General features: G+C 41.9%; 2 long non-coding RNA genes across 2 annotated transcripts in view; one reads left to right on the top strand and one right to left on the bottom strand.

Annotated features, from left to right (window-relative positions):
• LOC138748231 (uncharacterized) overlaps positions 1-17182 on the bottom strand; it is a 38689-nt gene that overhangs the window by 11683 nt on the left and 9824 nt on the right. Inside the window, exons 2-3 of the long non-coding RNA XR_011347886.1 lie at positions 11533-12198; positions 8180-8315 (exon numbers count right to left, since the gene is read on the bottom strand). This is a non-coding gene — a long non-coding RNA (uncharacterized lncRNA). The remainder of the gene's footprint in view (positions 1-8179; positions 8316-11532; positions 12199-17182) is intronic.
• Positions 4350-11911, top strand: LOC138748232 (uncharacterized). Its single transcript, XR_011347887.1, has 3 exons — positions 4350-4445; positions 4922-5024; positions 11828-11911. It is a non-coding gene; the product is annotated as an uncharacterized lncRNA (long non-coding RNA).

The raw sequence follows: 17182 nt of genomic DNA, 5'->3' as shown, positions 1-17182 counted from the left end.
ATTAGGACCGGGGTTTCAATCCTGAGCTGTCTGTAAGGACTTTGTACAGTCTCCTCGTGTCTGAGTGGGTTTTCACTGTGAGCTCAATTTTCCTCCCATGATTTGAAACGTACCGGGGGTGTAGGTTAATTGGGTGGAATTGGGCAACATGGGCTTGTGGCTGAAATGGCCTGTTACTGTGATGTATGTCTAAATTTTAAGACTTGCATCCATGTGGTACTCATTGAAAAGGAGATGAATGTGTTGGAAAACTTGCCAAGTTGCCAATAACAATTTATTTCTTGGGTTATTAATACAGATGACTGGACTCATACAGCTTCTGAGTCAAAGCAGTTTCAGAATAAAAAATGATTCAAAGAATGTAAATAAGTAGCTTTGCCTTTGCTTGTTTTGCACACTGAATTGGTTGGCAGATCACTTTTAGGAATGGAAATTGCCATCCTTTCCCTTTATATGACTTCATTCTCACACCTTTGCTGCTCTGAGTTATATTCAAATTTTAGAAGACTAAACAATGCCATTCTTATTGGCAATCTACACATGAAGTCTCACCTCATCCCTAATACTTTGTAGGAATGTAGTAATGCTGGAGGGACTCAGCCTGTCTCACAGAGTACAGAGATTATTAAGATATATTAGTGACCTTTCGGGTGTCTGCCACTCTTCAAACTATGAGCAAAAAGCAGGCAGACACCGAAGTGAAAAGGCTGGGGAAGGAGGGAAGAAAGGTGGGTGGTGAGGGGTGGGGTGGGGGTGGGGGTGGAATGGGAACAGGTCAACAGATAGACTGGAGAAGAAAGGAGGGAATTGATGAGGTAAGGGAGTGGCTCTGAATGCAGAGCTGGAGGAGAGAAATTGGGATGGGGAAGGGGTAAGACGAAGGTGGGAGGAACATAAACCAGAGTAGTCAATGTCATCTGGTTGGAGGGCACCCAGACAGAATATGAGGTTCTGCTCCTACAATCTACTTTAGCCCCAGCCTGACAGTGCACAAGACCATGAAGAGTTTAAAAACTTACCTGTTAAGTCATCATTTTGAATTGAAATTCTGGTCACAAATTGACAAATAGTCATGATATGTTTCATATTTTGCAGAAAATATGCTTTATGTTTCACACCAGTGTTTCAAATTTATATTCCTATTAATTTACCCATGATGTCACGTTGTCCATGTCCTCTCTGCCCTCCTGCACTTCTAGCCTTTTCTACATTCTTCATGACCCGTTGCATGAATTAGTGACCAATATAATTCAGTCCTGACCATCACTGTAATCATCCCACATTTGGCAGATTAAAGGCTGCATTTTGTATCCCCTTTAGTTACTCAGCCTTCTAGTATTTTGGTTAATCAGAAGAAACAAAAGTATTGAAATCGATGGAGAATTTCTGTAATGCTTTGGTTGATGTTTCCACTTGTTTACTCCATTCCACAGGTCTTGCTGCTACCTTCCCGAGTCCAGTGAACATTATTCCAACCGACTAGACTGGACTTATTTGGGAAAGATTTTAAAGGAAGCATCATTTGATTGTTTTTACTTATATAACTCTATATCGTTTCCTTTTAACGCTATATAATTAGCAAATTAAAACTTGCCCTTCCAAAAAGGAAAGAAAACTTGACTATTTTGAATATTGCAGAGTAGATAAACCAGTGATTAGATCATAGAACATTAAGAACCACAGTGCAGTACAGACCCTTCAGCCCTCAATGTTATGCCAAACCATATATTCCTTTAAAAAAAAGCATTTAACCCTCCCTACTCCAAAAACCCCTAATGTTTCAGCCTTCACTTCACTCCTGTAACCGAATTCCAGGCACCCACAACCCTCTATGTAAAGAAAAACTTCCCCTCATGTCGCCCTTAAACTTTATCTCCCTTCACTCTGTACGTATGTCCTCTGGTGTTTGATATTCCTGCCCTGGGGAAAAGCTGCTGGCTGTCCACTCTATCATTGCCTCTTGTAATCTTGCTGATCTCTCTTGGGTCTCCTCTCATTCTTCTTTGCTCAGAAGAGAAAAGTCCCAGCTCTGCTAACCTTGCTTCAGAAGACTTATTCTCCAATCCAGGAAAGATCCAGATAAATCTCCTCTGAATCCTTTCCATAGCTTCCTCATCCTAAATGCCAAGGCCTTCTCATGCCCCCTTCCAGTTCGACTAAGTCCTTTCTTAAGCTCCCTCCTGGCTTCCATATATTTCAAATGAGTGCCTCCTGTTAGCTGCTTCCCATATCTAATGTATGCTTTCTTCTTCCTCTTGACCAGATGCATCACCTGTTTCATCAACTACAGTTCCCTTTTCCTACCATCTTTTCCCTGTCCCAGTAGGACAAACCTATCCTGGACCCAGTACAAGTTGTCCCAAAACTTTCTCCACATTAGTTCTGACCTATCACCTGTGAACGTCTGTTTCCATTTTAATCTTGCTACTTCCTGCCTTATCCCATCATAATTAGCCCTTCCCCAATTGATCTCATTCCCATTTTGTCTGCTTTTATCCTTATCTATAGCTATGCTAAAGTTCAGGGAGTTGTGTCACTCTCACCAAGATGGCTTCCCACTGAGAGGTCTGCCACCTGACAAAGTTTACAAGAAGATTTACAAAAATGTTGCCAGGGTTTCAGGGTTTGAGTTACAGGGAAAGGTTGAACAGGCTAAGACTTTATTCCCTGAAATGGAGAAGAATGAGGGGTGATTTGATAGAGGTATTTAAACTTATGAGAGTGCCAGAAAGAGTACATGTGGATAGGCTTTTTCCATTGAACTTGGGGCAGATTCAAACAAGAGGACATGAATTGAGATTGAAGGGGGGAAAAGTATAGGGGAAGCATGAGTGGACATTTCTTTGCTCAGTGGATGGTGGGAGTGTGGATGAGCTTCTGGTCAAAGTGGTAGATGTGGGCTGGATTTTAATATTTAAGGAAAAGTTGAACAGGTACATAGATGAGAGATGATTATAGGTTTAGGGATGGAAGGTTATGAGCTGGGTGCGGGTCAATGGGACTAGGTGGGAGAAGGTGTTCAGCATGGACTAGAAGGGCTGATCTGTCCTGTTTCTGTGCTGTAATTGTTCTATGGTAATTTGGTTATGATTCATTACCCAGTATTAGTTTCAGTATGGCCTCTCCTCTTGTCAGCTGTGTCCAGAATTCTTCTTGAAAACAACTAATAAATTCAGTCCCATCTATCCCTCTTGCAGTCAGGTAGAGCCAGTCAATGAGAGGGAAGTTTAATTCTCCCATAACAACATCCCTGAAATTCCTGAACCATTCCAAAATTTGCCTGCTTATTTGCTCCTTGGTGTCCAGAGGACTATTTGGGGGAAAATAGACTGCTCCAAATACATTGGTTGCTCCCTTCCTATTTCTGTCTTCCAGCCACACTGACTCAGTTGACACTCCCTTGCAACGCCTCCCTTTCTATAAATGTGATACTATCCCTGACCAGTAATGCTACTCCACCACCCCTCTTCTTATCTCGCATCTTATTCCTTTTGAAATACCTAAACCTCAGTCGCTGCATCAACCAATCCTGCATTTCCTCAAGCCAAGTCTCTGTAATGGCCACAACATCATAATTCCACGAACAGATCCATACTCTTAAATTCATCTCCTTTATTCCTAATACTCCTATCATTGAAATAGACATGTTTCAAAACCTCTCACTGATTCCATTTATGTTTCATCCCCTGCGTGTCCTCCCTCGCAAACTCAGAACGCATAGCATCATGCTTTTGACCTTCTGTTCTCTTCTCTACGCTCACATCCTAGTTCACATCTCCCGCCCAAACTAGTTTAAACCCACCCAAACAGCTCCAGCAAACCTTCCTGCCAGGATATTGGCCCCAAGGCAGCCTGTCCTTTTTTTTTACAGGCCAGACGTTCCCCAGGAGAGATGCCAACGATCCACAAAAATAGCCCATGCAGCAACTCATCAGCCACTCATTTATTGCCACAACCTCCTATTCCAAACTTCTCTGGTGTGTGACACAGGCACCAATCCTGAGATGATCAATGAGGTCCTGCTTTTCAACTTCTCACCATACTCCTTTTCCTCCCTCTCCAGGACTCCTATCTCTGTCATTGGTCCCAACATTGACCATGACATCTTGCTCCTCACCTTCTCCCACTCAGAATGCTGTAAACTGGATCAGAGAAGTCCCTGACCCCTGGCATCTGGGAGGCAAGATAGTATCCAGGAGGCTTGATGTCGATCACAGAACCTCACCTAACCAAAGAATCCCCAACCACATAAGAATCCCCATCGAGGATGTAGACAACAGCTTTTTCCTTTTTATCGATGCCACCTGATGCTCTCTGTTTCTTTGCAGTACATCACAACAGTTACAAAATGGTGTTGTGAAGCCATCCATTAGCAATCAGGCGAATATTCCTGGATCGACAATTTCTGGTGTGGTTCAGTGAACCAGTGGAAAACATCTTCCAAGGTAAAGGAGGCTGGGCACAGAGAATTAAAAGATATATAAAAGAATTCAAAGTGTCATCACAAAATGTTGCTGAAAGTCACTGGCAGATTCTTGTTTCTTTCAACAACATTTAAATTAATTTAGAGAAAGGAGAAACATGAGTAATTGATAGGAGTTGGAATTTCAATCAATTATGAGTTTAAGGATGAACAAAATATTTGTTCACTAAGCATCCATGATCTTGACACTTTCTATGATGGTAGGCCTCGTGCTGCTGGAAAGACAATGACTAATAAAGAGGCCACACATTGAGATCTTTTTTTAACTGCAAACCATTTCAATGATTTGAAGGAGATTTAAATGAGGTTCGGAGAATATGAAATTGGAGTGAAGTGTTGGTTTTGCATGTGAGCAACTCTGTCAAGTTTCTAACCAGGGCCTGGCAGAGATTTACATTGGGTGACCGATCTGATTCATTGATATTAAACTTTTTGTAGAAGCAAAGGAAAAGAAGGAACACCTCCAGCCCACCAACATCGTTAGTATCAGCGCTTTAGTCAGTGCCTGTCAGTCATCATCTGTTGCCCCTCTCAGAAACAGGTAAGGATTAATTAAAGGAAGGAATAAAGCTTAAAAAATGTATTTTTTTATTTGTCAAATTACCGAAATTGTAAACAATCACACTTTCCTCATAATAGCACAATTTATTGTGTTTTATAATTTGAAATTGGCTAATACTGTGTGTATATATGGTAACCTATGACAACATCCTCTTTTTGGAATGGTCACCCAAGTTGGAAAATGTGTAGCTGGTGTGGTAAATGAAGTGAAGCAGTAGAGACAGGAGACTAGATGGTCCTGATCTTCGTGACAAAGAAGTGCATGAAGTTTTTTTATAGTTGAGAGTGAATGAGATCATTGAGTGAGGGTTGGACACAATTTGCATGGATAAAAGAGGATGCAGTTATCTTTATATTCCAGTATGAAACTGAAGTGGTGTCCACTTTTAGTATCTGGGAGGAGAGTCAAATAATTCTCAATCCAATTTATCCTGATCAGATGCTAAATGACAAAACGTTTTCAACACATCCATTCAGGATCCTTGTTATGTCCCAGCCCAGGGTGGTGGAATGTTGTTAATAAGAACGAAAGGAAAAGGCAACAATTGAAGTTGTAAATTACTATCGGAGTGGAGGGGGAAAGGTCAGACCGGTGAAACTTTGAAAATACTGCTCTCAGAAGATATTAGAGTCATTGTCTTCTTCCTGTTTTGAAGACAACTTCATTCTGCTGTGCTTGTGTGGGCTTTGAGGAAGCTGAAAAATCTCTTCTGGCCATGAGACAGGTGGGTGGGGAGTATGTGAGGTTTGCCCCTTCTACTGCTTCTACGATGCTCCTTTGGGGCTTTGTTCAATTGGCAAAGCTCCGTCTCCATGATTTGCGGTCAGTCCAAATAAGGAATAAATTAAAGGCCACACGAAAAGGCAGGATCAAGGCAGTTTGGTGAATTTACATGGCGGGAACCTAATTCATGGGAATGCACCTGATGTTAACTCAATTAGCATTTTCATCATCTGAGGACATTTCAAATTAATAAATTCTAAATGTTTATCGTTTGTATGTTAATGACATCTGAATGTAATTTTAAATTTAGCACCCAGCACGGTTTCAGGCCATTTCAGCCCTCGAGCCTGTGCTGTTCAATTATACACAATTAAGCTACAACCCCGTATATTTTTGAAGGGTGAGAGAAAACTGGAGCACTCAGAGGGAACCCAGGAAGATGTGGGGAAAACTCCTTACTGACAGCACCAAATTTGATCCAGGATCCCTGACGATGTAACTGTGTTGATCCGCTAACCGTGCTGCCCACAGTAAACTTTGTGCATTTAATTTCAATTTGCTCATTATTCACTGGAAGTTAGTTTGTACTGTCCTTTATTTATTATCCTGATTCTCATTGATCAGAACTCCCTAATATCTCCTCCAGTTATTGAAGGCATGTGCTATTTCATGATTGTGCTATTAGGGTAAAGAAGAGACCTAAAAACAAACTGCTGGAGGAACTCAAACAGAATATTGTCATGATAATGAATATGCATGAGATGTATTCACCTGACCGGAAGTCACATGGTATGAGAGAGAAAGAAGAGCGCGAAATGGAGGAACAATGAAAACTGGAAAATAAAGACACGGAGATGTTTAACTGGTAAAACCTGCGTTATTAGTGTTATTAACTTCACATTTCGGGCCACAAATGTGACATTGGCGATGAGGATTAAAACAACAGCATTTTGGAACTTCAATGTGATAGGAATTTTGATCTTTGATTCAGTGGCTTTGGGCTGAAAAAAGTTTCCTCATGGCAGGCGCAGAAGCTGACTTTCTAACACTTCGAGGTGTTCCTCATTTTGACCCAACGGGTGATGCAGGCACTGTAAGTGTGAAGTGGAAGGCATGGCTGGAAGAATTTGAAGCCTACACCGACAGTCATGGCCTATTTCTCGATAGCGGTACAGTGGAACAAAAAGCGCAGAGGAGGGTGTTACTTCTTTTCACCGCAGGACCCGCAGTTCGGGAAACTTTTAAGACACTTTTGAATACAGGAAGGAAGGATGAATACCAGAAAGCGGTCGATGCATTGAATGCACACTATGTAGTGAAACCGAATGCTACATTTCAACGCCATTTGTTTCGGAGAACGAAACAAGAAGATGGACAAACAATTGTTCAGTACGTGACAAGATTGCGCCAGCTGGCTGTTGGATGCAATTACATGGCAGTTGATTTGGACAACCAATTATTGGATCAAGTCATGCAGCACTGCAGATCAGACAAGCTCAGGAGACGTCTGCTGGAAAAAGGGAGTGAATTGAAGCTCACCGATGCTTTAGCCATTGGTGCTGCATTAGAGGCTGTTGAGGGGCAATTTCATACCATGATCCTGAAGGACAACTCAAGCCAGCAAGTTAAGAGGCTCTCGCAACGCCATAACCAGCCAAGATATACGTCGACACATGACGTGGAGTGTTATCGATGTGGAAACAGAGGTCATTTTGAAAAAGACCCATGCAAAAGGCAAAGTTGCAGAAAGTGTACCTCAAAGAAGTGCTCCAAGAAACTGTATCCATACACAGCAACCAAGCCATTGCAGACCATTGGATGTTTTACTGCAACTGTTGAAGCTGGTGATAAGAACACTGAAGCAGAGTTTGTTGTCATGGACGAGAGGGGAGAACCATTGCTGAGTAGACGCACAGCGCAAGACCTGGCAATACTTCATATTGGAGCTCGTGTCAATTCAGTTCAGTTATACGAGGATATGAAGCAAGAATTCCCCGCAGTCTTCCAAGGAGTAGGAAAGCTGAAAGGTCGACAACTAAAGCTAGCGGTGGACAAAACGGTCAAACCCAAGGCGCAACCAGTGCGCAGAACTCCATTTGGACTTCGTGGGAAAGTCGAAGCCAAAATTAAAGAGTTGATCGAGCAAGACATTATTGAACCTGTGGAACATTCGACACAATGGGTCAGCCCAGTAGTGATTGTGCCCAAACCAAATGGTGACATAAGACTGTGTTGATATGAGGATGGCCAATGAAGCTGTAATTTGAGAACGACACCCTATACCAACAGTGGAGGAAATACTTCAAGAGTTAACTACCAGTAAGATATTTTCAAAAATTGATTTAAAATGGGGCTATCATCATTTAGAGCTGGACCCAGAATCCCGAGACGTAACAACATTTGTGACTCACTGTGGATTGTACCGATACAAGAGACTATCGTTCGGCATTAATGCAGCTTCTGAGATCGACCAGTATGAAATCCATCGAGTGATTCAAGGCATTCCTGGAGTTGCCAGCATTTCGGACGACATCATAGTCCATGCACCTACAAAGGAAGAGCATGACAGACGGTTGAGGCGTGTACTATCTAGACTACGGGAGGCAGGCCTTACCGTGAATGGAAACATGCCAGTTCGGTGTGTCAGAAATGGACTTCATGGGACACAGACTTACACGGGAAGGACTAAACCTAGCAGAGGCCAAGGTGAAGGCTATTGCAGATGCACGTGCACCCCAGAACGCAACGGAGGTGAGGAGTTTCCTGGGATTGGTCAATTATTGCACAAAGTTCATCCCTAACTTTGCTACAGTGGCAGAACCGCTAAGGAAACTAACCAGGAAAGGTGTACCATTTCATTTTGGATTGGAGCAGAAGAAAGCGTGACTTTGCTGAAGCAAAGTCTGACAGATGCTGATATTCTTGGATATTATGATCCAGCTGCACCAACCAAACTCATAGCGGATGCTAGTCCTGTTGGTTTAGGAGCCGTGCTGGTCCAGATGCATGATGTAAGATCAAGAATCATTGCCTACGCCAGCAGATCGTTGTCAGATGTGGAAAGAAGATATTCTCAGACAGAGAAAGAAGCACTCGGACTTGTATAGGCCTGTGAGGGGTTCCATGCATATTTGTATGGCATTGAATTTGAACTCATCACAGATCATAAGCCATTAGAGGTGATCTATGCCGCTAGATCCAAACCATGTGCCAGAATAGAGCGATGGGTACTCCGACTCCAACCCTACAAATATAAACTAGTTCACATTGCCGGGAAAGCAAACATTGCTGATCCGCTGTCCAGATTGGTGAAGGATGGATGCCCACAATCCAAGTCAGAATTGGGGACAGAAGCAGAGAGCTTTGTACGCTTCGTAGCTATTCAGTCGACACCGAAAGCCGTGACCACGAAGGAAGTCGAGAGAGAGTCCGAACATGACCCAGAACTCATGGAAGTGAGAGAATGTATCCAGAGTGGACAATGGGACAAGTGTACTCACAAGGCTTACATTCCCATTAGAGACGAACTTTGTTGCATCGGACAGTGTGTATTGAGAGGTTGTAGATTGGTGATACCACAGAGGTTAAGACCGAAGATCGTATCCTTAGCTCATGAAGGACACCTAGGTATTGTTGGTACCAAGCAAAACCTCAGAAGTATGGTGGCCAGGTTGTGATAAAGATGCAGAGAAATTCGTCAAAACTTGCCATGGATGTCAAATCACAAGTAAGAGTAATCCTCCAGAGCCGATCCGGAGTACGCAACTCCCGACAGGACCGTGGATCGACGTAGCCATTGATTTTCTTGGACCTTTACCGACAAGTGAATCAATCATGGTAGTGATAGATTACTACAGCAGATACTATGAGTACGCTGTGATGAGGTCCACGACCACTGAAAAAACAATACAAGCATTAGCAGAGATCTTCGCAAGATATGGATTGCCTGTTACGCTATACTCTGACAATGGTCCACAATTCATTTCAGAGACATTTGTTGAATACATGAGGACCACAGGTATCCACCATCATAAAGTAACTCCGAAATGGCCGCAAGCCAACGGGGAAGTAGAGAGACAAAATCAGTCCATTGAAAAACGATTACGGATTGCTCACGCAGAAGGACAAAATTGGCGAGAAGCATTGCTATCTTATGTGGCTGTCTATCGGGCAACGCCTCATGCAACCACAGGAAAAAGTCCTGCAGAAGCATTTTTTGGGAGAAAAATCTGCACAAAAATGCCAGAAATAAAGGAAATCAGGAACGACCAGAAGATGAGGGACCACGATGCTGAAAAGAAAGGAGCAGCAAAGCTGTACACAGATTCGAGACGTGGAGCCAGGTACTCAGACATCATGCCTGGAGATAATGTTCTGGTGAGGCATGAGAATGGTGGTAAGCTAGACACACCTTATTACCATCAACCCTACACTGTCGTATCCAGAAGTGGCAGTATGGTAACAGTCAAGTCTCCGGCTGGAGTCCTGTATAGAAGAAATGTGTCAGGTGTAAAAAGGTACCAGTCCAGAGAGACATCGAGAGAGGTGGTTGAAAGTCCAATACGAGATGCTCAACCTGAGGGACCAGATGATGTTCCCGAGGCAGTTACCAGCATTCCTGATGAAGTGACTAGAGTGCCAGAAGCACCCGAGGCCGTGGCGAGCAGTGTTTCCGACGCTGAGAGTGAACAACCGAGTAGCGACGATAGTATTGCAGGAAGGCCGAAACGAGACAGGAAACCGCCTAAACGATACGAAGACTTTGTGCTGTATTTTTAATTGTGCCCGCATTATCACAAAAGGGGAAGTTTGTGACGGTTGGAATGATAAAAGAACATTGGGACAGTGATTTGATCATATATCATAAAGTGCGTGTATGAGAGCTGTATGAAGTACATTTTGTTTAGTTGAGTTATTGTATTACAGTTAGTTCAACATGTTCATGTTACATTGTGTGTAGAAGGAGTTTGAACTGGTTTGTTTGTTTGTTTGTTAGACATTGTTTGTTGGTTCCCAGGGATATTGATAAGGGGACGGTGTTTACATTTCAACATTAAGGTGTAAAGTTTATTTCTGGTAAAAGGAAGGATGTCATGATAATGAATATGCATGAGATGTATTCACCTGACCGGAAGTCACATGGTATAAGAGAGAGAGAATAGCGCGAAATGGATGAAAACTGGAGAATAAAGACACGGAGATGTTTAACTGGTAAAACCAACGTTATTAGTGTTATTAACTTCACATTTTGGGCCACAAATGTGACAAATATGAGGACAAAGAGAGAAGGTGAACATATTGGATTGAGACTCCGCATCAGGATCTGGCACGTCAACCATCCCTCTGCCTCCAGAGAAGCTGCCTGATTCAACAGTTCAACCAGCATTTTGTTCTTTGCAACATTTGCAGTCTCTTGTTTCTGCAAACAAGTGGATGCATTCCTTAGATCTCTGTGGCAGGTTATGAGTGAAGGGCAGATTTTGTGTGTTAGGATTGAGATGCAACTGCAAATTGCACTGAGAAATCAGAATCATATTGAAAACTACTTTTCACAGAATCTGAAAGTGAATATTCTGGTTAAACGTTTTCATTCTGCATAATGAAAGGTTTAAAACCTAACCTGGCGAGTCATTATTTTGAATTGTAATTATTCTCACAAATTTACATAGATCATTATATATTTCATATTTTGCAGAAAATGTGTGTTCTGTTTCACACCAGTGTTTCAAATTTAAATTCCTATTTCATTTCCCTGATGTCTCACCTCTCCCACGTCCTCTCTGTCCTCCGACACTTCTACCCTTTTCTGGATTCTTCATGAGCCACTGCATGAATTAGTGACCAGTGTATTCAATCCTGACCATTATTAGACTCATTAATCATCCCAAATCCTGCAGATTAAAGGTTGCATTTTAGATCTCCTTTAGTTTCTCAGCTTTCTCGTAGTTCGGTTGATCAGAGGATTGAAAAGATCTGAAATTAATGGAGAATTTCTGTAATGCTTTAGTTGATGATTCCACTTATCTGCACCATTTCACAGGTCTGTTGTTGCCTTGCAGATTCCAACTTTCCCATCAAGAGCTACTTTTCCTCCGTTGATCCTTAATAACGTTAACTAAGTGCAGGCAGCAAGACCTCCAGCCGAGTAACATTATGATTCTGCAGAGTCCTACTGGCAGACGAGACTTGGCAGTGCGGCAATAGTTGACCACACCAATACAACTCTTCACAGCACAAAGGGCAACTCTTGAAATTCTCTTCATAGTCTTCTTCCCAAACAATAAAATAACTGGTGCCATCTTCTGCTATCCAAGCAAATCAAATAAACAGCTTTAAACATCGTGCAGCCTTTGGACCAAAACGGAACTACCTCATAATGTTCCACTTGTGATTACACCAGAGAACAATTTTTTTTCAATTGGTTGGCTTCCTGAAAAAAATGAGGGAAATATTTCAGTTACCCGTCCGAAGAATTTGTCATTCTGCTTAACAATCATAAGGTTTTCACTGAAAATAAATTTTTACTGCATTAACCATGATAATTCTTTGATTTGACACAGAATGTTTATGCTTATATTTTGTATAGAAAAAATGTCTTTTAAAAACCAATAGTTAATATTGATGTTAAAATTAAACAGGAAGCTTTTGTTCACCAGCCACACAGAAATGAGCCAGAAGCTCCAAACTTATTAATTACAATGGATAACAATTTTTTTCAAAATGTTTGCTTCCTGAAAATAAATTGGGGATTATGATGGACACCTTCAAGTTGAACACACAGATACCTTCAGATTGACTGTATCATATAGGAAGTTGGGTAAACATTAGATTAACTTCAAGTGAATTTACCATGATGATGCTGACACGTTGCACGTGTTTAACTGACCTACAAATGTTTAGCTGCTAATTTTCATTCGAATTCAGCACCTGATGCCAAATTTACAACTGAGGTGGAGCTCATATGTTTTCTTAATAAGTCCTGTCATTCTGTGTATTTGAGCCTTTAGCAAATTCAAAAGAATGTATCGCTGTGGTTTCAACATTGATGAGATAATTGTGCTCCATTGAATCTTTTTGAAGAGAATAAATGCTAGTGTTAAGTACGGTTGCAATACTCTTGCCTGAAGAATATGTGCATTATCGTGCATTTATTTTTAATCCACATCAATGTAATGCAGAGCATTAGTAGATGTGAGCTGCTTTTATTACTTGTCTGCATCTATCCTGGCTAAGCATGACTAAACCTAAGACAACATGTGCCTAGCACTTCCATTGAGTGCATGCCCAGGTATGCTTGAACTGACCTAAACAGCTTGCTTTGTGGGCAATATACAAGTAGACCTAAAATATGACAGGAAATAAAATATAAAGGCTATATCTAAAATAATGGTATGTGATTAGAAAATATTCTGGTGACTTTTGTGCTCAGCACCCCAAAATACATAAAATACACCTAGAAATACTTCAGGAAGCAACATCATAGTTGCCCAGTGTTATTAGTCATAAAAATGAGGAATTATTCTTACTGGAACTATTGACAAGACCAGGATATGGATCTGAGAACTGGAAACTGTCCACTAAAAGCAAGTCAGCCCTCCCTGTGTTCTTACTCCAGCCTGGGATAAGACCATAAGGCACAATTAGGCTATTCAGCCCATTGAGTCTATCCCACCATTTAATGATAAGCTGATCCATTTTCACACTTAGTCCTATGTTCCAAACTTACGCCATAACATTCAATGCCCAGGCTACTTAATGTCTGAAATGGTGACAAGAACGAGCTGTGAAAAATCACACTTACAGGATGTTTTAATTTTTTTAATAAATATTTTACTTACCATTTGACAACATCCACGTAAATGTGTCCGAAACTGAAATATCTCAGTGACAGGGCCAGTGCTATGTTTCAGAAGCATATCAACACTTTTTTTTTTAAAAGATTCTGCTTACCTTCCAATTTGTAAATTTCAAATTGTGTTAATTTCAAAATGACATAATTTCTCTGAGATTATTTCAACAGATTTCATGTTAACGTAGCATTTATTTTGTGTGGTCTTGGCATTTTGAAGATATTCTTAATTTATGTCTGTTTTATTCAAATATTAATAAATGGTTTATCCACAATTGCACGTTTCCTCTTTATTCAGTAACTACATCACCAAAATATCATGTTACATTTGAGTCAGGGAAAAGATTGTGGAAAAGGGATCTGTGGTTGACAAAACAGTTGAGGCAGCTGGTTAAGAGGAAGAAGGAAGCAGACATTGGATTTAGGAAGCAAAAAACAAAAGGACTCATGAGAATTATATGGAGGCCAGGAAGGAAGTTAAGAAGGAGATCTAGAAGGGGGACATGAGAGGTCTTGGCAAGTAGGATGAAGGAAAACCCTAACGCTTTCTGTGCTTACATAAAGAACAGAAGAAAGATGAGACTGAAGGGAAGGCCACTTCATGATAAAGGAAGCAATGTGTCTGGAGGTTGAGAAGGTTGGCATACATTGCTTCAGTATTCACCTTGGTCAAGGTGTGTTCAGAATAGAACAAGCTCATGTGCTGCAACATGTCAAGATTAAGAAAAAAAGTGCTAGACCTTCTTCAAACCATTGGGATGAATAAATCCTCAAGGCTAGACAAGGTATACCCCAGGTTGCAATGGGGAGGGAGGGAAGAGATTCCTGCGGTGTTGGCAACGATATTTTTTAAGTTTTGGCTGCAGTTTTGAAGGATTGGAAATGGCAAATGTTGTCCCAATGTTCAAAAAACAATGGGGAGAATCCAGGGAATTCTAGCTCAGTTGGTCTTACATCAGTGGTGGGGTAAACAGATGGAGAGGTTTCTTAAGGACAAGATTTAGGAGGATTTGTCGAAGTGGCTTTTTGAGGGGCAGGTCATGTGTAACGAGCCTAATTGAGTTCTTAGAGTTAGTAACAAAATAAATTGTTGCTGGTAGGGTGGTAGCTGTGGTCTATTTTATTTTAACAAGCCATTTGACTAGTTCCCTGTGGGAGAGTCAGAACATGATGAGACGGGATACATGTCAGTGGCAGCTTTGTATGCCTTCATCTGGCAAACAAATGTGTATTTTGTTTACATGACAATAATTAGATCCTTGAATCTCACCTGATTCAATGAGCTTAGCTGACTCAGGGGTGAGCTGGCTAAATAATGGAAGGATTTGACAGGGTTGATTGATATTTCCTCTTGTGGAGTTCCAGGGAAGGAGGAAAATGGAAGCAGGTCCATTTGGGAGTGAAATCAGGACACACCGCAGTAGGTAGAATGAGGAACTCACTCCAAGAAGGTTGTGGTTGCAAGCAGGAGACTTTGCACTGGCTCCCGTCGTCCCTTTAATTGCCAATCACAACTAGAGTCAGGCAGGATTGCCTACTCTCTCCAGTCTTATTTGTATGCTGCATGGAGGCCTTTGCTGAATTAATCAGGAAGCAGAAGGGCATAAGAGGAATGATGATGCCAGGCGGTGAGGCACTCAGATCAAGGTCTTCCTCTCCCTTGATGACATTAATCACCATCTGCAGCAATTTTGAGTCGAAATCAGGTCCCAGTTAAACTAGAGTGAGGCAATGTTCTTCAGTAACAGTCCATCATCCCCTTCACAGTCAGATTGGACTATATGAAGAAGTTGAGGCTTGCTGAGGCATGCGTATAAGAAGGTCGGAAGTGATCGGAACGTCCCACCAGAAATTGGATCTGTGGGGTTGGCTCTCCCTCTCAATAACAGGGAAGAACCTGGTCATCAGGTGTGAGGTGCTTTTGGTGTTGCTGGACATGGTCCAGATGTGGCCCATTCCTGCATCTCTATCCTGGTGGAAAACATAGCAATTTTTCAGTTCACAATTGGGGTCCATGATGGAAAGGATCCAAAGGATAGCCATGTGCAAATCACCATACAAAGGGGCCAAGGGCATATCAACTTGATGACCACCTTTCTACATGGTTACATCAGACTGATCCCATGCCTCATTACTTTCTGGACTAGTCTCTCATGGGGGGAGGGGGAATCCTGTCAAATGTCTGACTAAAATCCATACACACCACATCTACCACCCATCTTTCATCAATTTCTTGTTATTTGTTACATGATGGGTTGGTTCCCTAAGCAGACTGTCCAGGGTATCTGCTGGAATGCCTCATTGCCAGTGCTCTCAAACAAGCACTAAGACTTAGCCTTATTGGCAATTGGAGGAGCTCTCCTGGTCAGATCCTTCCTGTACGACTGGACATCACCCACGACACAAGCTGTCTCCAAGATAATTATGGTGGAGTGGGACAGTTGCCCACCTTAATGCAGAATGAAGATTTGTTTGGTCAGAACAACATCTAGGGCTGAATGGCCAGTATTGTGTTGCAGTGTTCTGTGTTTATGTTCTATGTCACCTTCTCTTTGAAGTTGATCAACACATGGGCACCTTAAAGCCATGTGCTTTGTCTCCTTTACGACCCTGTTATACACAATTGCAGTGAGGCTCCAATGCGATCTATAAATTTGCTGTCTTGACCAACTGATCTAAATGGATATTTAATGCTAAATGTTACAATGGAATAACTGAACAAGATAAACCACAATACAGGATGGAAATCAAGAACGTGGTTGGGTGGTGCCAGACAACAATTGTGCTCTCAACACTAACAAGACCAAGGAGGTTATTGTGAATGTCAGAAGGGGAGACCGAGGGACCATGCCTATACTATAAGGTAAATTCATAACATTGGAGCTGGAGGAGTAGCCTCTGTAGTCTGGCTGGTGCCTTACTTAGGTTTCTTTTCTGGATGTGTTCCAGCAGGCGATGATCACTCTCTACCACAAACTGTCTTCCATAGAGAAATTTGTGGAACATTTTGCATCCATATACAACTGCCAACAGTTCTCTTTCAATATTGGTATATTTGTTAGGGTTTTTGAGGCAAAGGCTATCAGTTTTCCTTCCTGCACCAAATGTAATGTGAGATTTTTTTCTGCCATAGTAGCTCAGTTCTACTTCTCTGCAGACCATTTCCTTAAGCTTGTTTAAATCTCTCTGATGCGATGGTGACCATTGAAACTCCATATCCTCTTTGAGGTTGGCTGTGTGGTCTGACATGTGTGGGGTGAAGGAACTCATATATTGGACCAGGCCAAGGAAGCTTCTTAGTTCCTTTATGTCCTTTGAAATGTTCCATTTCAGCAATGGCTGTGTCTTTCTTTGGACTTGGCCTGACCCGTTCAGGTGAGTACACCATTCCGAAGAACTGGCACTCCTCCACCTTAATGCATTTGTCTGCATTGAGTTTGATGCCTGCCCCTCTTGTTCTCTCATGGATTTTCCCATCTCTGCCAAAGATCTGGCTGTCATCTGCGATGCCGACAGCACCCTTGCATCCCCTAGGTCTTATCTATCTTTTGCTGGAAGATATCTT

This window comes from Narcine bancroftii, chromosome 13, assembly GCF_036971445.1.
Source record: "Narcine bancroftii isolate sNarBan1 chromosome 13, sNarBan1.hap1, whole genome shotgun sequence".
Classification (NCBI taxonomy): Eukaryota; Metazoa; Chordata; class Chondrichthyes; order Torpediniformes; family Narcinidae; genus Narcine; species Narcine bancroftii.
Note: the sequence above shows the minus strand (reverse complement) of the source record. Positions and strands in the feature narration are given on the sequence as shown.